The following is a 19,684-nucleotide window of genomic DNA, read 5'->3' as shown; positions in this document are numbered from 1 at the left end:
ACAGCTTCTGCATCTCGGACAGTGCCCGAGCTTGATAGGCTCTCAGTTCATTGGAGATAGAAGATAAAAAGTAGGACCTTGCAAGTCCTGGTTTTACCCCCAAGAAGTTTGTCTTTGAGCATTAGACTTATCTCATTCAACCTCATGTCATCTCAGAAGACATCAAGAGTTTGATGTAGAGATGGTGAGACGGCTTGCTTAATCCAGTACTTGCCTCCCAGTCATGAGGACCCAAGTTTAGGAGTGCCCAAAGCACAAGGGCACGCGCCCTCACTGTAATCTCCATGTCAGGGAAGTAGATATAGGTAGATACAGAGCTCACTGGCCAGTCAGCCTTACTGAGTCAGTGAAGTCCAGGCTCAGCAGCAATAGACCTTGCCTAGAAAAGTAAAGTGGAGGGACTGGAGAGAAGGCCCATTGGTTACAAGCCCTCAGTGCTCTTGGAGAGGACACAGGTTTGGTTTTTAGCACTCACATAATAGCTCACAATTGTCTGTAGCTCCAGTTCCAGAGGATTCAGTGCCTTTTTCTGGTCTCCATTCTTACTATACTCACAAGGCACACATACATACATATAGGCAAAACACAGACACGTAAAATTAAAATCACTTTTAAAACAAAATAAAGTAGAGCTGATGAGATGGATTGGTGAGCAACAGTGTGTTGTGGGATCATGCTCTTGTACCCTATCAAGAATTGTCACTAGAATTAATTTAATAAAGTGCTGATTGGCCAATAGCCAGGCAGGAAGTATAGGCAGGCAACCAAACTAACAATGATGGGAAAGAGAAGGGTGAAGTCAGGAGATGCCAGTCAGCTGCCAGCAAGAAGGTCATATAAAAATGAAATAAGAAAAAAAATAAAAAATAAATGAAGTAAGAAGCCATTAGCCATGTGACAAAGCATAAATGGAAATATGGGTTAACTTAAATTCTAAGAGTTAGCTAGTAATAAGTCTGAGCTATTGGTCGAGTGTTTATAATTAGTATAAACCTCTGAATGGTTATTTAGAAACTGGCAAGTGGGAGAGGAATGTCCAGTTACAAAATGTGCTTGCCACTACGTCTGATAACCTGAGGATAATTCCCAGAGTACATATGGTAGAAGGAGAGAACTATCTCCACATGCCTGCCATGGCATGGGCATGCCCACATTCACACACACACACACACAGAGAGATAGAGATAGAGATAGAGATAGAGATAGAGATAGAGATAGAGATAGAGATAGAGAGAGTAGCGGAGACTGCTTGTTCAGTTCCCAGACACCCAGACCCAAATAATCACACAGAAATTATATTAATTATAACACTGTTTGACCAGAGACTTAGGCATCTTTCTAACTAGCTCTTTTATCTTAAATTAACTCATTTCTATTAATCTATATATTACCACAAGGATGTGACCTACTGGTAAGGTTCTGATGTTCTGGTGTTCTTTCTCTTTCGGTAACTACATGGCGTCTCTCTGACTCTGCCTACTCTCTCTATATATATCTCTTCCAGTGTGGCCATATTCTGCACTTCCATAGGCCAAAGCAATTTTATTCATTTGCCAATAAAAGCAACACATATATAGAAGGACATTCCGCATCAACACACAATATAGTGAGATGAATATCTAAGCAACTTAAAATGGAAATTGTTCTGTGAGTCATGGCCACTGTTATGTGGGCTTTGCATTGCCTGGGGTTAGCTAGGAGCTGAAGTCTAACTCTGCTCAACTTTACTATCTTCAAATCTATGAGCACAGCATGGGCTGAAAGATGTCTCTTTCCTAGATTTTGCAAAGGCATGGCTGGGTCTAATGGTCACCTTGCTTTATATGCCCAGGGAAATGCAATTGCCTGAAAGACAACCACATTGTAGAAGAACCTAGAAAAACCCCACTGACAAAAGATGAACAGTTAGCACTGAGAGAAAAAAATCTAAACACATAGCGAGCTCTGAGACACAATGAAGGACGTCTAACAGAATCTGTAAGCAGTCCCTATCTGACTTTATGATGTCTCACAGAGGTCAGAAAGGGTCCAGAGGAGCCTTAGCACACAAATCTTCCTATTTAACATTCCCAATAATCTCCATGTTAACCCCTCAACAGCCTTCAGATATTGCGCCATTTGCTGCAAGATTATAATTAGAATCAATACAATGAATACTCTCTATGCAAAGCAACTCAGGGCTCTTTCAGCGCGAAGTTCCATTTAAACTGGGGGAATGAAAAGAGCAGACGACCCTTTGTTCTGTTCATTTCACAGGCCTGCAAATGGCCTCTTGGCCAAAACAGCTCCTCTAATCTATAAGTTTTAATTAGCTGCCCACAATTCATAAACTATCAAGAATTAAAAGGCTGATACCTCATCCTCCTGAGAAATGGCACACAATTAACCTCTTTTTTCTGGTCAAAGGCAGAAATTGAGAAAGGGTAATGACAAAATTAATCTATTCTGGTGGCAAGGCCCGCCATAGGGCGGGAAACAGCATCAGCTCCTGCATCAAAGGGGTCAGCCATGGCTAGTGTGTCGCGAACCACACATTTCTTCTGCTTTTTGTGCCCTGACAAGGTATATCGCAAACATTGGGCCCCTGGCATCTAATAAAAAGGCTTAATGAGTCTGTAGAATAAATCACCTAGCTCGGCTTTCTTTTCTTTCTGAAGCAGGCACGTTAGGCTTTGGACTGCATGAAAGTGTTCCTTTTCTGGAAATGTGGGGGAGAAAGAGAAGGGTAAGAAAGCCACATCTTCCCAGTATACTCTCCAAAGCAAAACTGACGCTGGCTGCAGAGCCAGACGGAGTTGGTGGCAGGAACGTTCTGCCTTTCTCCCGTAATCATTCTCCCAGAAAGACAGATCCTATTTTTTTTTTTAATTCTTCAGAGAAAATTACATGATAAATATTTAACGAGAATTAGCCATGTCCACTTAAACTTAGCTGAAGACTCACAGGGCAGAATCAAGGCCATCCCTTAGAAGGCGAAGGCTTTTCAGGACAGGCTGTCAGTCCTTCTGAGATGATATCAGGATGAAGTCTGTCTGTCTGGTTTCACCCTCACCCAAGGAGGGGCAATTCGCTGGCTGTGAAAAAGGGGAAGATACTGAGCCTCCTGGAGTTTCTTCTGTATAAAGCCTTTGTAAGATCCTGTGTTGAGAAGACGAAGCAGGAGTAGGCTCAGCATCTGGTACATCATGAGCGCCTGATAAGATCAGCTGATACTATGATTTAAGGTTTCACCTCCTAAGCACGTGCTGGGATCAATCCCCAGTACAGCAATACTGGGAGGTGGGACCTAAGCAAGTGTTTAGGTCATGAGGCTCCTCCCTCATATATGGATTACTATTGAATGAAGGGCTCAAGGGCACATGGTCAGGCTTTTGCTGTCTGGCTCTTCCTCACCAGCCACTGGCTCATTGACCTTGAACCCCAGCATTCAGAACTGTGAGCCAATAAGTGCTCATTATCAATTGTCATAAGTATTCAGGTAGAGTAGCACCATGGACTAAGATACCTGCTATTTTGTCAACATAAGAATGCACATTCCTTAACAGGTTCAAGAGAAAAGCTATTTCGTGTTGAAAATCATTTAGGAATTCCAATTGCTGGTATGGAAGGGCAGGCTAAAGAGCTGCAATGGCTCTTTTGAGATATGATGCTTGCACACGCTCGCGCGTGCGCACACATAGACACACACACCAGCCATTCAAACTGCAAGTCAATTGTTTTAGTATATTCAAAGCATTGCAACCGTCAACACAATCTGTTCCATATTGCCAAAAGAAAAAGGTCCAATAGCATCTGTCACTACTTCCATCTCTATAGGTTTATCTACTCTGCATTATTTCTTAAAAAGAAACCTTGTACATTATCACAGCTGCAGAAGGCATATTGAGTGCATCACCCTCTTATCATTTTATATTATCTCCCAGGCCCACATCAAAGTAATTTCTCAAGAATTGCTATGCCTAATCTTTACTGTCATCCTGACTATATTTAGAATCATCTGGGAAACACAGCTCTGGAGTATCTGGGACAGTGTTTCCAGGGAGGTTTAACCAGGTGAAAAGACCCACCATGGCAGCAGGTGGCAGCACTCCGCAGGCTGGAGTCATTCATCTGTCCTTCCTGACTAGGACATGCTATGCATGACTACGGACTGTGAATAGGCCCACCCCAATATCTATTTCTTCTATGACCCACTGGAGTGCTTAAAGGGGCTGATCTTTCGTGCTCCTGCCTCCGTGCCTTCCCCCATGGCAAACCAGGAGCCAAAGCAAATGCTTCCTTCCTTAGGTTGCTTTATCCAGGAATTTTGCCACAATGATGAGGAAAAAATAACTAATACCTTACTAGTCTTCCTACCTAACCCCAGAGTCTGCAGATCTGTAGACAAAACCTGGGTAATACCTTAAGAGAGGAAGAGGAAAGGTAAAAAGAGTTCTGGAATTGATCTGAGGATTTAAATTCAATAAAATGAGATAATAATTATCTCCCCCAATAAAACACACAAATAGTGTTATTTACTTCTAGATTGTTCCTTCCAAGAAAGAGTTTCAATTGCAAACCAGAAGCCAGCCAGGGCACAGTCAGTGTAATGGATTGTATTAAATGCCCACTTTTCAGGACTTACAGTCACCTAGGGATGCAGGTCTGTACACACCTCAGGGAATTTCTAGATTAGGTTAGTTTCTGGGCGTGACTTATTAAATGGCCCTAGTTGAGGCTGAGAAGGTCCCCAGCAAGGGTGGGTGGTACCACTCTATTGGCTGGGACCCTGGACTAAATACAAAGATGACAGCCAGTACCTGTCACCCTGCTTCCTGCCTATAGACGTTATATGGTCAGCTTCCTCAAGCACCTACTGCAAACACCTGCCCTCCGTGATGGACTGTACCCTCAAACCGTGAGTCACGTAAATACGCCCTCCCTTAAGTGGCTTTTATGGGTCATGCGTTCATCAACAAGAAAGAAAGTGATATAAGTGACAACCACAGCAAAGAATTCTCAAGAGACACTGTGGTTAACGTGGCATGGGGAATCGGGGCGGTCTGTAGCACCTTCCAGTAAGGTTATACATCCAAAGCCCAGAAGCAGTGTCGGGGAGCTGGCTGTGGTCACTGATTCTAACTGTGCAGGATGAGAGGGAGGCCACACAGGTACACTGTTAGCTTTATCCCTTGAGCAGTGTCCCTGCTCCTGGCTATGTGGAAGCAGCCTAATTTCTCCTGCCTTGGTACCCTTTAGTCAGGCTGGCTCAAAGTTGTTGACAACTGTGGCTCCACACCCTGACCTAGGGTGTGGGTACTTGGTGTTTTAAACACTAAGATGGCCCAGACAGGTAGATCCACTCCACCCTGACCAAAGGTCAGAGAATTCTAGCATACTTCTGCTCCTTCTTTTGAATGAGCAGGTTTGACCTAGGGAGAGGCTGCCTTCAGGATACTTGGCCTAGGGTGGGTTCACTGCCTAAACAACAGAATGCTTTTCTCAAGAATTAATGGCTTGATGTCTCAAAGTATTGAAGCAAGTAAGTGTTCTAGTTGTCCTTTGTATCATGTTAAAACAGTCTTTTGCCTTCTTCCCCACCTTTGGTACAGGGGTATGAAAGTGTAAGGAAAATTTAAAAAGGCAAACAAAGTACTCAGAACTCAGATGCAGGAGAGACTGAGTTGCCCTCTCGGTACTATGTCTATGTTTCGTGATTCTTTCTCATCTCTGTTCCTTCCACCTAACTTTTCTAATCCTCTAATCTATGTCCCTCCCTCCCTCCCCTGGAACGTTTGAACGCACTGCAGCAAGGAGCCCGGCAGTAGTCACCCCCAAAAAGGTGGGTCATGGTGTGTGTGTGTGTGTGTGTGTGTACATGTGTTTGGTTTTTGTGCACTACTGGAGTATAATTGTGATGCCCACACTGCACACTAACTCATCTTAATGGCAGCTGGCAGTAAAAGATGTTGGCTTTGCTTCTAGATGTTCTGTTATGTGTGACTTAATGTCAGAGACAGATTCTGAGAAATGGAGGATGATTTCTTCATTGTGCAAACACCTGAGAGGACACAAAGTTTTCTGCAATGTCCCTAAGCCATGGAATCTTACAGGAGCACCAGTGCAGGCCTAGTCACCTCTGGTCACCTCTAGCTGCAATGCTGGGTGGCTATTGGTTAATTTTTATTATCTTGACACAAACTAGAGTCGCCGGGGAAGAGGGAATCTCTGCTGAGGGATTGTCTTTATCACCCTGGTCTACAGATATGTCCACAGGGGCTTTGTCTTCATTGCTGATTAATGTGGGAAGGCCCAACCCACTGTGGGCAGTGCCATTCCTTGGCAGGTCAACAAACAGGTAGCCAGTGTTTCTTCATGGTCTTTGCTTCAATTCCTACCTCTAGATTCTTGCCTTAACTTCATGCATTGGTTTCCCTTGGTGATGGACTGTAACTTGTGAGTCAAATAAGCACATTCCTCTCCACATTATATTTGGTCAGTGTTTTATCAGATCAGTACAGCAGTACATGGTGGCACTTAGCATTAAGACCCAGTGCATGACAAGTGTCATTCCAGCAAGCCAACATTATCTCCACCCTCTCAGTCTCACACATCCTGCTACCCCAGCCCTGCCCTTCCAGAACCATCAGCACGAGAAACCACAAAGAGATCACACTTAAATGTTTAAAAAGTGCTAAGAGATAGCAATCCTGTTCAATATAATCAAATCTACTCAATCATAATTTTCTATCCAATTTTAGACACATTTTCTATCAAAAATAGGTCATCTACTTTGTACCCATTCACTGTGACACTTTAAAATGAATCTCCTCTTCTTTGACCTGAATAACCTCTTTAGGCTGGTGTGGTGATTTGAATAACTATGACCCCTACAGTCTCACGTGTTTGAATGCCTCGCCCAGAAGGAGTGGCACTATTAGGAGGTATGGCCTTGCCGAGTTAGGTGTGACTTTGTTGGAAGAAATGTGTCACTGTGGGAGCAGGCTTTGAGGTCTCATATGCTCAGACTACACCCAGTATGGCCGAGCGTTCACTTCCCATTGCCTGTGGATCTGGATGTAGAACTCTCAGCTCCTTCTCCAGCATGATGTCTGTCTGCCTGTGTATTGCCATGTTTCCCGTCATGATGACAATGGACTGAACCTCTGAAACTGTAAGCCAGCCCCAATTAAATGTTTCCTTTTATAAGGGATGCTTATAGTCATGGTGTCTCTTCACAGAGATAGAACCCTAGCTAAGAGAGCTGAGTTGGTCAAACTTGAATAAAATCTTCTATGTCATAAGGATGCCCATTTTTGGGTGAACATGCCACAGATACTTTATTCTCTGTGCTCTGACCATACATGTGTTTCTACATTAACCTCCATCCGGTACCCAAAGAAGCAAAGAAGCTTCCCTGCTGGGGACTGAGAGCTACACCAATCTACAGTTACAGAGATGTGATTTAGAAGGTAGTTGGACACTATATTCATTTAGCAAAGTAATAGCAGTAGGTTCTCTCCAGAGGCCTGCGAGGCTCCCCTCCATGGGCGTTCCATCACAATTCTCTATCACTAGGCATGTGGTTCCCCCTCTGATGCAGTCATAGATTCAATCAGAAAACAGTTGGTTACCCCAGCACTATTGTACCCACGTATGTCTTCCCAGAGTGGTCTTTCTTATAGCTCATAGGATTCATCACAGCCAAGCAAAACACCCCATTCTCACAAGACTCCGGAAACATTGTGGAAGAAGGTGTGGGAAGATTGCAAGAACCAGAAGTTGGGGAGCTGTTCTGAAGGTGATTGGACCAATGAACTCACAATGCCCCAGCACCTGTAGCTGCCCGGCTCATGATCAAGTCATCCAACATACCTGAATGGAGGAGGGGATGGGTTTATGAGCTGCCATCCCTAGCTGAGGAGCTATCAGCAGTCTCTGGATGCTAGGGACAGGAGAGGCTATTGTCTCTATGAGTGTGGTCTCTGGTAGGTGAACCCAGCTCCAGGGGATGGCCTCATCACACATATATCGACAGCACAGGTTGGACTAAATAAAACAACAATGTTGTATTGCTCACAGTTTCCGAGAGTCAGTTCATTATCCTCATGGCACATGGCAGGAAGCAAGGCAGCAAGCATGGCCCTGAAACAGGAGAGAGCTACGCCTGGATCCACAGACAGAGAGAGAGAGAGAGAGAGAGAGAGAGAGATAGAGAGAGAGAGAGAGAGAGAGACAGAGATAACCCACAGCAGGAGAGAGAAGGAGAGAGAGACAGAGAGAGACAGAGAGAGAGAGAGAAAGAGAGAGAGAGAGAAAGAGAGAGAAATAACCCACCCCAGTTGCACACTTCCTCCAACATGGCCGCACTTACTTCAACTAGACCATACCTGCTAGCCAATCTAATCCTTCTCAATCCACTCCCTGATGACTAAGCATTCAAATATATGAGCCTATGGTCTTCATTCTCATTGAAACCACCACAGGGGATAAATGTATTGTATGCCTATACCAAATGCCTCAATAATAAAACAATATTTTTAAAAATTCTCTATGGAGGGGAGAGAGGGAAAGTGAAAACTATGTAAATACGGCATTTATGTATGAAATTCTCAAGAAGGAATTTAAATTAATAATATTCTCTACATAGATCCGTGGTGGGTGTAGTGGAAGCACTGCTTTATGTGTTGCCTCAGGCTGGTGCCTCACGCTGGCTTGTCTCAAGAGCAAGACTGGCATCTGTAACATGCAATAACGATGTTAATAATAATAATAACGTTAATTGCAATGTAACATGTAATAACATCGTTTATTCATTTATAGTCACCTTATTTTCAACTCTGAAGGACTGCTGACACGCCAAAGGGCATTATGTAAAAGCAATGTCTAGCTGCATGCCTGGAAACCAGAGAGGACCCTATAACTGGTGACTTCCGTTATTCTCGGTGCTTTGAACCTGTTGTCTGTCAGGGATGGTTTTGCTCACTGTGCTGTGGATAATATATCTGGGCCTACCAACCATGCTTTAGGCTAGTCACGATAACACTGGAATGCATGGTACAATTTGCCAGGACCCTACCTCTCATTTGGCAGTCTGATGTCACCCCTTGTTCCACATGGCGACCCCCAGTTGTCTGCATCACTCCTTAGAGACCCCCTAGCGAGGCACTCATCAGCAGGGCAATCCACTATCTCAACATGTATGAAGGGTGACGGTGGGAGATGCATATCGACGAGACAAATCCAAGCAGTTGTATTTCTGGTCAAGTTTTAAACATCAAACAAGTTGAGATATGATAATATTGTAGCATGATCCATAGAAAAGGTGAAAGTATGATCCTAGGCTAATAAAAAGGGCATGAAACATGTACATACTCATTCACGAATGGCCCCAATTAAATATTCAATGCTCATCTCGTTTTACTGTGTGTTAAAGACTATGATAGCTTTTTTTTTTTTTAAATCATAGTTCTGACCTCAAATGAATGTTTGGACACGTCTTTCGCAGGCCCTGGGCAGGCATGAGATTTACGCGGCCCTGGACCACCTTCTCAGTTCAGAGCAGCAGAGGCGCCCCCACCTCAACACGGGCGCGTCGCGCATGCGCAACAGCGCCTCCGATAAAAGTGGCCTGCTGGGATTCTACCCCGCGGGTGGTCGACCACACATCTGCGAGTTTGAGACGGGTTTGTGAAAAGTCCTTGGGTGGAGGGATATTAGGAATATGTGACCCTCGTCAGGCTAAAATTAAATACCGCCTGCCGAAACCCGGGATCGAACCAGGGACCTTTAGATCTTCAGTCTAACGCTCTCCCAACTGAGCTATTTCGGCGCCACGTCTGCTCCTCCTCGGGTATGCTATCTCTGAGTACTTCACGTCTAGTCGACCCGCCCGTGTTCCGTCAATAATTAACTCCAATTCCGCATTTTTTTTTTCTTTGGTCTGTCCCAGTAACGATTCTCCGGTCTCGCTTTTCCCAGCCAAGAAGAGAAGCAGAACCCTCCCAGACACCAGCTCGGTGCTCAGCCCGAGCACAGGGACAAGCGGGGATGCGGATTCCCGCCATCCAGGATTGGGTGTGTGTGTGTGAGGGGGGGTGCCCTGAGCAAACGCGTTTCACGTTTGCACCGTGCGGCAGTGTTTCAGATCTGCGGGCTCTCAGAGTGGGGTCCCCGGAGGTCAGACTTTGGCCAGCCCCAGGTACGGCGCTTGCAGAGTCCCTGCGACCCGCGTCCTGCTACACCTCGGTTCCAAACTCTTGTGGAATCTGCTTAGCAAACGCCTGGGCAGTTCGTGAAAGATGGGTCGATGTTCCTGCGAGAGTCACGCAGGCTTCGGAAGCTCCCACTACGTGCGTTCGGCCGTGCCAGGAATCTTACTGAAATTCCGTCTGCTTTCTTTTTCTCTCCAATTACATAGTACTGATCTCAAGGCAATTGACTTTCGCTGACCGCCCACTTACGAGGCCTTTTCATTTACCCAGGAGCAGCGCAATCAGTTTGGATTGACGGATGGATTAAAATGTGAAAGAAAAAAAGATAAGTAAGGAAGTGTTTGTAGCCTTCATTGCGTCCCCGAAGTCTGCATTCTACAAACGAGTCTCTGAGCCCCCTGACTGTAAAAACAATAAACAGAGAGCAACCAAATCTAGAAAGTTCCAGAATTAAGAGGTCGGTGGATAAGGAGGGGAGAAACGGAAAAGAAAGGATCTGGAGATGAGATCGGGCTGCTTAGAATGTAAGGGGCGGAGGGGGGAGAAAAGACAGGTCCAGCTACCTTCCCTGTTCTCCTTAAAACACTCCAGCAGACTCTTCGCAAGCTGCCTCTGTTGTTTCCAGTGACTCCTGTGTGCCCCGACTAAATTGTGTAGCAACTCAGTCTATGGCTTTCCACCCCTTACTCCATGGTGGTCCCCAAGACTTGGGGAGATGCGGTGGTAGTTTGAATGAGAAATGTCCCCTATAGTCTAGAACATTTGAACACTTAGTTCCCAGTTACCGTTTAGGGAGGGTTAGAAGGTGCAGCGTTACTTGGAGGAAGTACGTCACTCAGGACCCTTAGAGTTTCTCCCGGGCACTCTGGGTGGCCAGCCTCCCCTCGTAAAAAGTCTCTGGAGGAATTCCTTGTTCCGCCTAGATATGGTCGGCCTCAAAGCAAAGTGCTAGACTTTGTTGACTCCGCATAAGAAACCTTAGCATCTCTGAGCAGTGGGGGGGTGGGGGGACAGTGGGGAGGTGGGGGAACAGTGGGGGGGGGCTGGAGGAGGGGGAGGGAGTGGGAACTGGATTTGGCATGTAAAATGAGAAAAGATAGTTTTTACAAAGAAATAAATTAATTAAAATAAATTAAAAAAAATATTTTAAAAAGTCACATTCCGGATTCTGAATCTTGTGTCAAGGACTGAGCTCTGCTATCTTCCTCATATCAAGCCCTGGAGAAAGAAGCTGTGAAAACAGGGAGATTTTCACAGGGATGAATTGTTGCTGAGTTTGAGAGAAAACATTGGTTCATCAGAAAGACCAGAAGAGCCACCATAGCAAACGTGGAGGGTCAGGTGATAAAGAAGTTGAGATCTTACATCTTAAATCAACCCATTTCTATTAATTCATGTATCTCCATGTTGATTGTGGCCTACTGGTAAGGTCCCTTCTGGCATCTGTCTCCCGTGGTGGCGACATAGCATCTCTTTGACTTTGCCTACTCTCTCCTTCTCTATCTGCTTGGAACTCACGCCTTGTCCTACCCTATGCTGCAATAGGCCCAAAGCAGCTTCTTTATTAACCAGTGGTATTGACAGCATACAGAAGGGAATCCCACATCAATTTTTTATGTCCAAAAGCTAAGGCCCAGAAGAAACACGGTACATATGAACTTTGCTGTATTAGTTGTGTCTGTCTGCTTGAACAGCCACAACAAAACAGAGATTGTGTGGCTTACAAAAGAGAAATTAATTTTATCCCAGGTTGGGACTGGGAATCTAAGTTCACTGGGTTTCTGTTAATGAATGTCTTTCTTAGCAGACCTTGAGAAGTTAGCTCAAGCTGGCCTTGAACTTGGAGGCAGCTCAGGTTGTCATTACACCACCCCCAAGCCACAACTTCTCACATGTTGAGGACACACACACACACACACACACACACACACGCCACCACATCCAGCCACTTTCACTTTCTTTTAACAACCTTATTTTAATTAAAAGTTGTTGAAAGAGTATAATTTGAAAGCCAGAATTCAGGACTAGGCCACAAGCTTGTTTTTAGATATTTTCTTGTCTGTCTATGGGTTTTGAAGTCTTCTATGTGTCGAGAGTAATACCTTCACTTGGTGAATGCAAAATGATTTCTCCAAAGTTATATGTTAAAGCTATAGCTGAGGGGAGGAATGTTAGAAAGTTAATAGATTGCAAATATCAACAGTGTGTTGAATTGATCCAAAAGAAGTTAATTTATTTAAAGCCATTAAACCACGGGTCGATGAAGACCTTATTGTCTTTTGTTTTTGTTCAATTACTCACATCAATATAAACCCTCTGGGTATACTTACCAGGCTGGAAACAGTGAAGCAAGTTATACTCAAGAACAACCTACCAAGCTGCTTGTGTGTTCTAATCCAATCCCCCCCACCCAGCCCACAAGACAAAACTCCCCTTTGCAGGTTTTACAGAATGCCCTAAAGGCCAGAAAACTTAGGTTCCAGAACTTGACCGTTCTAAGCTTGGGCACTCTAAAGTACATCTTATCCTAACTGCTTGTGGCTTTCTTCTGTGAATCAGACTGAATCAGAACGCACATTTGCCCTTATTTGCCCTTATTGCAAGGACTATCTATGGAAGTGACCAGAAAAGCAGCATCTTGCTTTGAGAATGATTGATACTTGCTTGTTTGCCTCAAAAGGACTACAGTGTTCTTTACCTTAAGATACACAGCCCAGGAATGTAGCCACCGGGGAAATGCAATTGCCCAAGCTTCAGTAAATGATCCTGTATCTATGCTCATGCAAGCAACCCAATTAAACTCAATAGGGTTTAGTGGGATGGACACACACACAGAGACACACACACACAAAAAAACATCCACATACATAATTTTTTTTTTGTAAAAATATCTCGTTCTGTCATGGCCCCCACTGTTCCCTAAATCTTCAGGTGGGACTAATGACCAATGAGACAAGGATGATGTGGGATTCCCCTCTGTGTGCTATGAATAGGTTTTATTGCCATTGATTAATAAAGGAACTGCTTTGGGCCAATGGCTTAATAAAATATAGCCAGACTGAAAGAGATATAAATAGAGAGAGTAGGTGGAGTCAGAGAGATGCCATGTAGCCACTGTCGAAAGAGATAGACACCAGGGAACTTTACTGGTTAACCACAAGCCTCGTGGTGATGCACAGATGAACAGAAATGAATTAATTTTAAGATATAAGAGCTAGCTAGAAAGACGCTTAAGCTATTGGCCAAACAGAGATTTAATTAATACAGTTCCTGTGTGGTTCTTTCGGGTCTGGGTGGCCCGGAAATGAACAAGCAGGAGAGACATTTCTTTTGTGATACAGAGCCTGTAAACAAGTCTTGGCTCACCCACACTGCTATAACGAAGCTCGAAAGGTCTTTCTGGATCTCGGCCTCTCTCTCTCTCTCTCTCTCTCTCTCTCTCTCTCTCTCTCTCTCTCTCTGGAAGTAGGGGGAAGAAGTTTGGAAGGGGAGAGGTATTAGCAGAAGTTAGAGGAGAACAAGAAAGGGTAACAAGGTGAGTACATTTGTGACTATAATTGAAATACTATAACGCCATAATGAAACCCATCATTATGCATACTTAGTATACAAAAATTTTAAAAAGATTTAAAAATACGGGCTTAGAAAATAGCCTACTAGGAATCATACTTTGATCTGACTGGAAGTCTGATGATATGACTTGATGGGCCTCCTGACATGGTAAAATGACATGTACAGGGCCGCCCAGTGGCATAGCTTGAGTCTGGAGTGCTGCCTAAGGGTCCCTGTGTTAAAATACAGGCAGAGTTTTACTGTGCCAGAAATCGCTCCCAAATAACCACTCAGAAACTTAATATTAATTGTAAATGCTTAGTCTATAGCTCAGGCTTGTAACTAGCTAACTCTTACATTTTAAATTAACCCATATTTTTTATCTACCCTTAGCCATGTGACTGACAGTGAAAATGTCATTTTTTGACTCTCTCTCTCTCTGAGATAAAATCTCTCTGTGTAGCCCATGTTGGCTGGCACAGGACCTCTTTATATAGAACAGACTGGCCTGAACTCAGAGGTCTGCCTCCTGAGTGCTGGGATTAGAGGTGTGTGCCACCTCTGCTCGGCCTACATTACATTATTAAATAAGTTATATAGGTACAATAGCTTAAACAAAAGTAGAAACATATGTACAGTATGTTCTAACAAAAATAACCTTAAATTTGTATAAATATAGAAAAATACCTTAAACAAGAATAGAAACATTTATACAATATAACAAAAATAACTTTAAATTTGTGTCGATATACAAAAATATCTTAAACAGGAGTAGAAACACATATACAGAGCAACTGCTTTAAATTTGTATCAATCTACCAAAATCTATACTAATGTAAAATATTTGAGACTAGTGGTTGTTAAAAAGTAGACTCAACAATCCACCCTTTTATTCCATTTTATGCTGTACCCCCAATTTTCCTCTTCAGAAAGAGATCCCTGAATTTAATCTCCTTTGCTCAGTTTTCTTCTGACCATGACCAATAACAATTTGTAACCAACAGCCCCCAAACAATGGAAAACATCCCATAATCTATTAAATAATTAAAAAATTCTCCTGTCTCTTGAGAATGTGGGTGTTGTGTTCCCTAGATTGCTTCCTGTTGTCTGGGGGTACTGGCATCTTTGGGGAACTCTAAGAAAATTAGGATAATGGTCAAGTCCTGCCTAGAATGGTCTGTGAGGCTGGACCATCTCAGCCAGCAGAACTGAAGCTGTTCTGGATGCAGAGCTCTGAGGAAACGGCAACAGAGGCACTCTGAGAGGCTGGATCACCTGGACCACCCCATTTTCATTGATATCTGGTTCCTTTGATCTGAAAACACATGAACTTTTAAAGGTAACATACATATCTGCATTAACACAGCTATGGGCTGTGCGCTGCACACAAGCCAGCCAAAGATGATTTTTTGTTTGTTTGGGTAGGTGAAATATATGTCACCTTTCTTATAGTTTTTCTAGTTTCATTTCTTTATGTCTATAGCTAGGATTTTTAGGGGTTCTCCCTGAATCAAATCTGGTCACTATCAATCTTGAATGAATACATAGTCTTTTATTTTCTGTGGAAAACAAAAGCATAACTTTTTCCCCAATGTATTTTTTACTTACATTTTGAAGTTAAGACATTTTAAATATATATATATATATATATATATATATATATATATATATATATATATATATAGGTTGGTTTAATTTAGTAGTTTTTATAATCCGTGTCTCTCAGCAGTCGTTATTTGCTCATTAACAATCAAAAAAGTTAAAGCCATGCCGGGCGGTGGTGGCGCACTCCTTTAATCCCAGCACTTGGGAGGCAGAGGCAGGCGGATCTCTGTGAGTTCGAGACCAGCCTGGTCTACAAGAGCTAGTTCCAGGACAGGCTCCAAAACCACAGAGAAACCCTGTCTCGAAAAACCAAAAAAAAAAAAAAAAAAAAAAAAAAAAAAAAAGTTAAAGCCAATATAACACCCAGCACTTCCCTGGGTGTGCCCCCATCTCTTCGTGGATTCTTCTTTTTTGTTTCATTAATACTCTTCTGATGTGGGATTTCCCTCTGTATGCTGTGATTACCATTGATGAATAAAGAAATAGCTTTGGACCTATAGCAGGGCAGATCCTGGGTAGGCGGGGACATTTAAACTGAATGCAGGGAGAAGCCATGGAGCTGCCACTGGAGACAGACACGCTGAAACTTTGTTGGTGGGCCATGACCTCGTGGTGATGCACAGACTAATGGAGATGGATTGAATTAATATGCACGAGTTAGCCAATAAGAAGCTCGAGCTAATGGGCAAAGCAGTGATTTAATTATTATAGTTTCTGTGTGGTTATTTCGGGAGTCCGGGCAGATGGGAAACAAACAAACAGCCTCCTACTACACTTTTTAAAGACTTTATCATTTTAAAACTAATTTTTAATGACTGTCTATACCCTTTTTTTTCTTGTCCCCCCCCCCAACATTGTTAAACACACTGTAACCTGTTTAGAGGCCTTTTCCATCGGAACCTGCTTTACTGCATATCTGTAACTCTTTCTATCTGCATGAGCAAAATCTTAAACTGACAGGCAGCTGAGAGGCGGTGGTCTGGAGACACACCTCTCTGCCATAGCCAGCACAGAGATTGCAGGAGTACGGAGCTGCCTTTTTTTTTTTGACTTCTCAGGCCTTATGTGAATATCCGAGCCCCCATGCTGGGCGTCATTTGTAGCGAGTCTTTCTCTGTCTCTCCAGATAGCTCCCAAACAAAAGACACAGAGACTTCTTATTACTCATGAACATTTGACTGGCTTAGGCTTGTTTTTAAAGCAGCTCTTATAACATAAAAGAACACATTTCTATTATTCATCTGCTACCATGTGACTCATGGCTTGTGACCTCATCCCTTACATGTCATGTTTCCTCTGTGACTGGCTGGCAATTCTTCTTCCCAGGGTTCTTTCTGCCCTGAAAATCCTGCCTGACTATTGGCCATTTAGCTTTTTATTAGACCAATCACAGTGGCATATCTTTACATAGTGTAAAAGGATATTCCATAACATCATCTTTACTAAAAAATAACACAATTAAATGAAATTATGCTCCTTCAAAAATTAGAAACAAACACAGAATTTCCAGATCTTATAGTCAACTCCAGTGTAACACCCAGCAAAATCTTTAACTTTACAAGGTCAACTCAATGATCTATCATGACACAGCATGGGGATAAAAATATCTTCATTCCCTTTTATTCTTAACTTTCAATTTCCTTTCTGAATCAAGCTTTCTGTTTTGACCTTCACAATTATGAAGGAAAGTCGGAGTGTGGTGATTAGACTATTGTAGCAGCTGAGGGCATTTGATTAGTGCCTTGGCTTCAGCAACCACAATCACAACTCCTGAGAATTCGAACCTGATTTAATTTCAGCTATATGAAATATTTGCAGAGCAAATCAGAGGTTGAATGCATATTTGGAATGTGATGCAGACAACAGGAACACCTGAAACAGATTAATTTAAGGAAATGCACATTTTATAAGCATTAAAAGCTTAGATCCTACCTTTGGTAGGTAGTATGCAAATAGTCAAAATGGGCATTTTCTTCTGGAAGATTTTATTTTTGACAAGGTAAATTTGCTTCGTATTTTGAACTATGGTTATTCAGTTCTCTCTCTCTGTGTGTGTGTGTGTGTGTCTGTGAAAGGCAAAATTATTCCCAGGGCCATTAATTAACATGCAATGTTATTTTTCTGGAAACAGATACTTCTTGAAGGTTTATTCAACCTAATTTGCTGGATATTCCACATCTCTTTCAGCCTAAAGTTGTATTAGCCCTTGTCCCCAACTTCAGGGGTTAATTTTCATAACTCTGGACAGGAAGACAGTAATGTTTGCCCTCCATGTCAACAGCCAGCAAATGGGAGTCAGGGAAAGCACATAATGTTAGCAGATATTGAGTAGGGAGGGTGTCCCAGCATTCAGAACTAGACTAGCATTTCTGAACTTAGAAATGAGATGTCACGCTGATAAAACAGTATTCGCCCCACTGTAAACCGTTAAGTGTGTCAATTAGAATAAGGAAGTTGTAATCTCAACTGTAAATTTGGTAAGATTTAAAATTAGTATGTTGTTTGCTTGTCTCATTTTGATTTTTTTAAAAATATTCATGGGGGGCCCTAGAGGGGTAGGGAAGGGCATGGAGGGACTGGGAGGTGAGCAGAATTGGGGTAATGTGAAATTTCCAGATTCAATAAAGAAATTGTGTGTGTGAAGATGTCTCAAGCAAGGTTTAATGGATCCAGGAAGAGCCACCCTATAGTGGGTGATACCGTTGCACAGGCCGGAGTATGGACAGAAAGGGAAAGGGAGCTCTGTGCCAGCCTCCATCTTCCTGACTGCACCAATGCTGCCCCCTCCCCCGCAGCTCAGCAGGGGCTCCTGCCTTGACCCGGATCAGGCACAAACCACACCCAGACATCTGTTTTCAGACACCCTTTATTAAGCAGGAAAGAAAAGCTAAAGTGGCTGCTTTCTGACTGACGCAGAAAAAATGACCTCGTGGGTGTAATGCTAAGAGAGGAGGGAGGAGGTCTGTGTTAGTATGGGCTAGGATGCAGTGGAGAAGAGAGGTCTGTGTTAGCCTGGGCTAGGATGCAGTGGAGGAGAAGGGGGGTCTGTGTTAACGTGGGCTAGGATGCAGTGGAGAAGAGAGGTCTGTGTTAGCCTGGGCTAGGATGCAGTGGAGGAGAAGGGGGGTCTGTGTTAGCGTGGGCTAGGATGCAGTGGAGGAGAAGAGGGGGTCTGTGTTAGCATGGGCTACGATACAGTGGAGAAGAAGGGGGGGTCTGTGTTAACCTGGGCTAGGATGCAGTGGAGAAAGGAGGTCTGTGTTAGCCTGGGCTAGGATGCAGTGGAGGAGAAGGGGGTGTCTGTGTTAGCCTGGGTCAGGATGCAGTGGAGAAGAAAGGAGGTCTGTGTTAGCCTGGGCTAGGATGCAGTGGAGGAGAAGGGGGGTCTGTGTTAGCATGGGCTAGGATGCAGTGGAGGAGAAACGAGGTCTGTGTTAGCCTGGGCTAAACAGAGCCACCAAATAAAAGCAAGCGTTCAAGTTCATGAACCTCTGGGGGACACAGCTCATTCAAGCCACCACATTCTTCTGGAAGTTGCTTCTGTCAGGTACTTATGTAGCTGTGAAAAAAGTACTAATGTACATGATTAGCAGTACCGAAAGCAATACGGAATTACTGATGATGAACACCAAGAAGGATGAAGGAAAAGCTACTCACAGGTAGGAAAGTAGGGGGTCTCCTGACGGAAGCTCCAAAGGAGTCTTTCCAACCAACAACACCCACCCCCCCACCTCCAGTCATCAAAGAAAGTTACAAAGTGTGACATTCAAGGAAGAGGAGCTGGTGGGGGGGGGGGGACACACAGCAGGGGGCTCCTCCTGGAATGAGGTTTAGAGGGTCATGTGCTCCTGAGAAGGAAGAGAGGCCAGAGAAACAGACAGACTGCCAAAGACAAAGAACGTGCCCCTTTAAGGCCCTCCAGACAGAAACGCTGAAGATGCTGGTGCAGCCCAGTTTGAATTCTCCACATCTCTCCCTGTGTCTTCTGTCTAGTTTGTGGTCTGTGGCCTGTCTGTGTCTCATCTGTCTGCCTCTGTTGCCTGTCTGTAACAAAGGGCTTTCCCTTGTGTTTACTGAGCAGCAGAGGACATGTGCCAGGGGGAAGGAATGAGGAAATTTCCTACAGATATCTTTGAGTTTCACAAAGGAAGAGGTCATTTTACTGAACCCAGGAGAGCACTCAGAAAAACACGCAGATGTGATTAACCTTATCCACATGTTGTTTCCATGGGATATTTGTTTTTCCAGGTTGTTTTCAACCTGTAGGCCACTTTCAGCAAACGATTACCACAACACACATACGAACACTCTGCTGGGTCAGAGACATGGAAGGA

General features: G+C 43.7%; 1 non-coding gene across 1 annotated transcript; it reads right to left on the bottom strand.

Annotated features, from left to right (window-relative positions):
* Window positions 1–9,738: 9,738 nt before the first annotated feature.
* On the bottom strand, window positions 9,739–9,811 carry Trnaf-gaa (transfer RNA phenylalanine (anticodon GAA)). The gene has a single exon. It is a non-coding gene; the product is annotated as a tRNA-Phe (tRNA).
* Between the last annotated feature and the right edge of the window lie 9,873 nt (window positions 9,812–19,684).

This window comes from Chionomys nivalis, chromosome 12 (genome assembly GCF_950005125.1).
Source record: "Chionomys nivalis chromosome 12, mChiNiv1.1, whole genome shotgun sequence".
Lineage (NCBI taxonomy): Eukaryota > Metazoa > Chordata > Mammalia > Rodentia > Cricetidae > Chionomys > Chionomys nivalis.
Note: the sequence above shows the minus strand (reverse complement) of the source record. Positions and strands in the feature narration are given on the sequence as shown.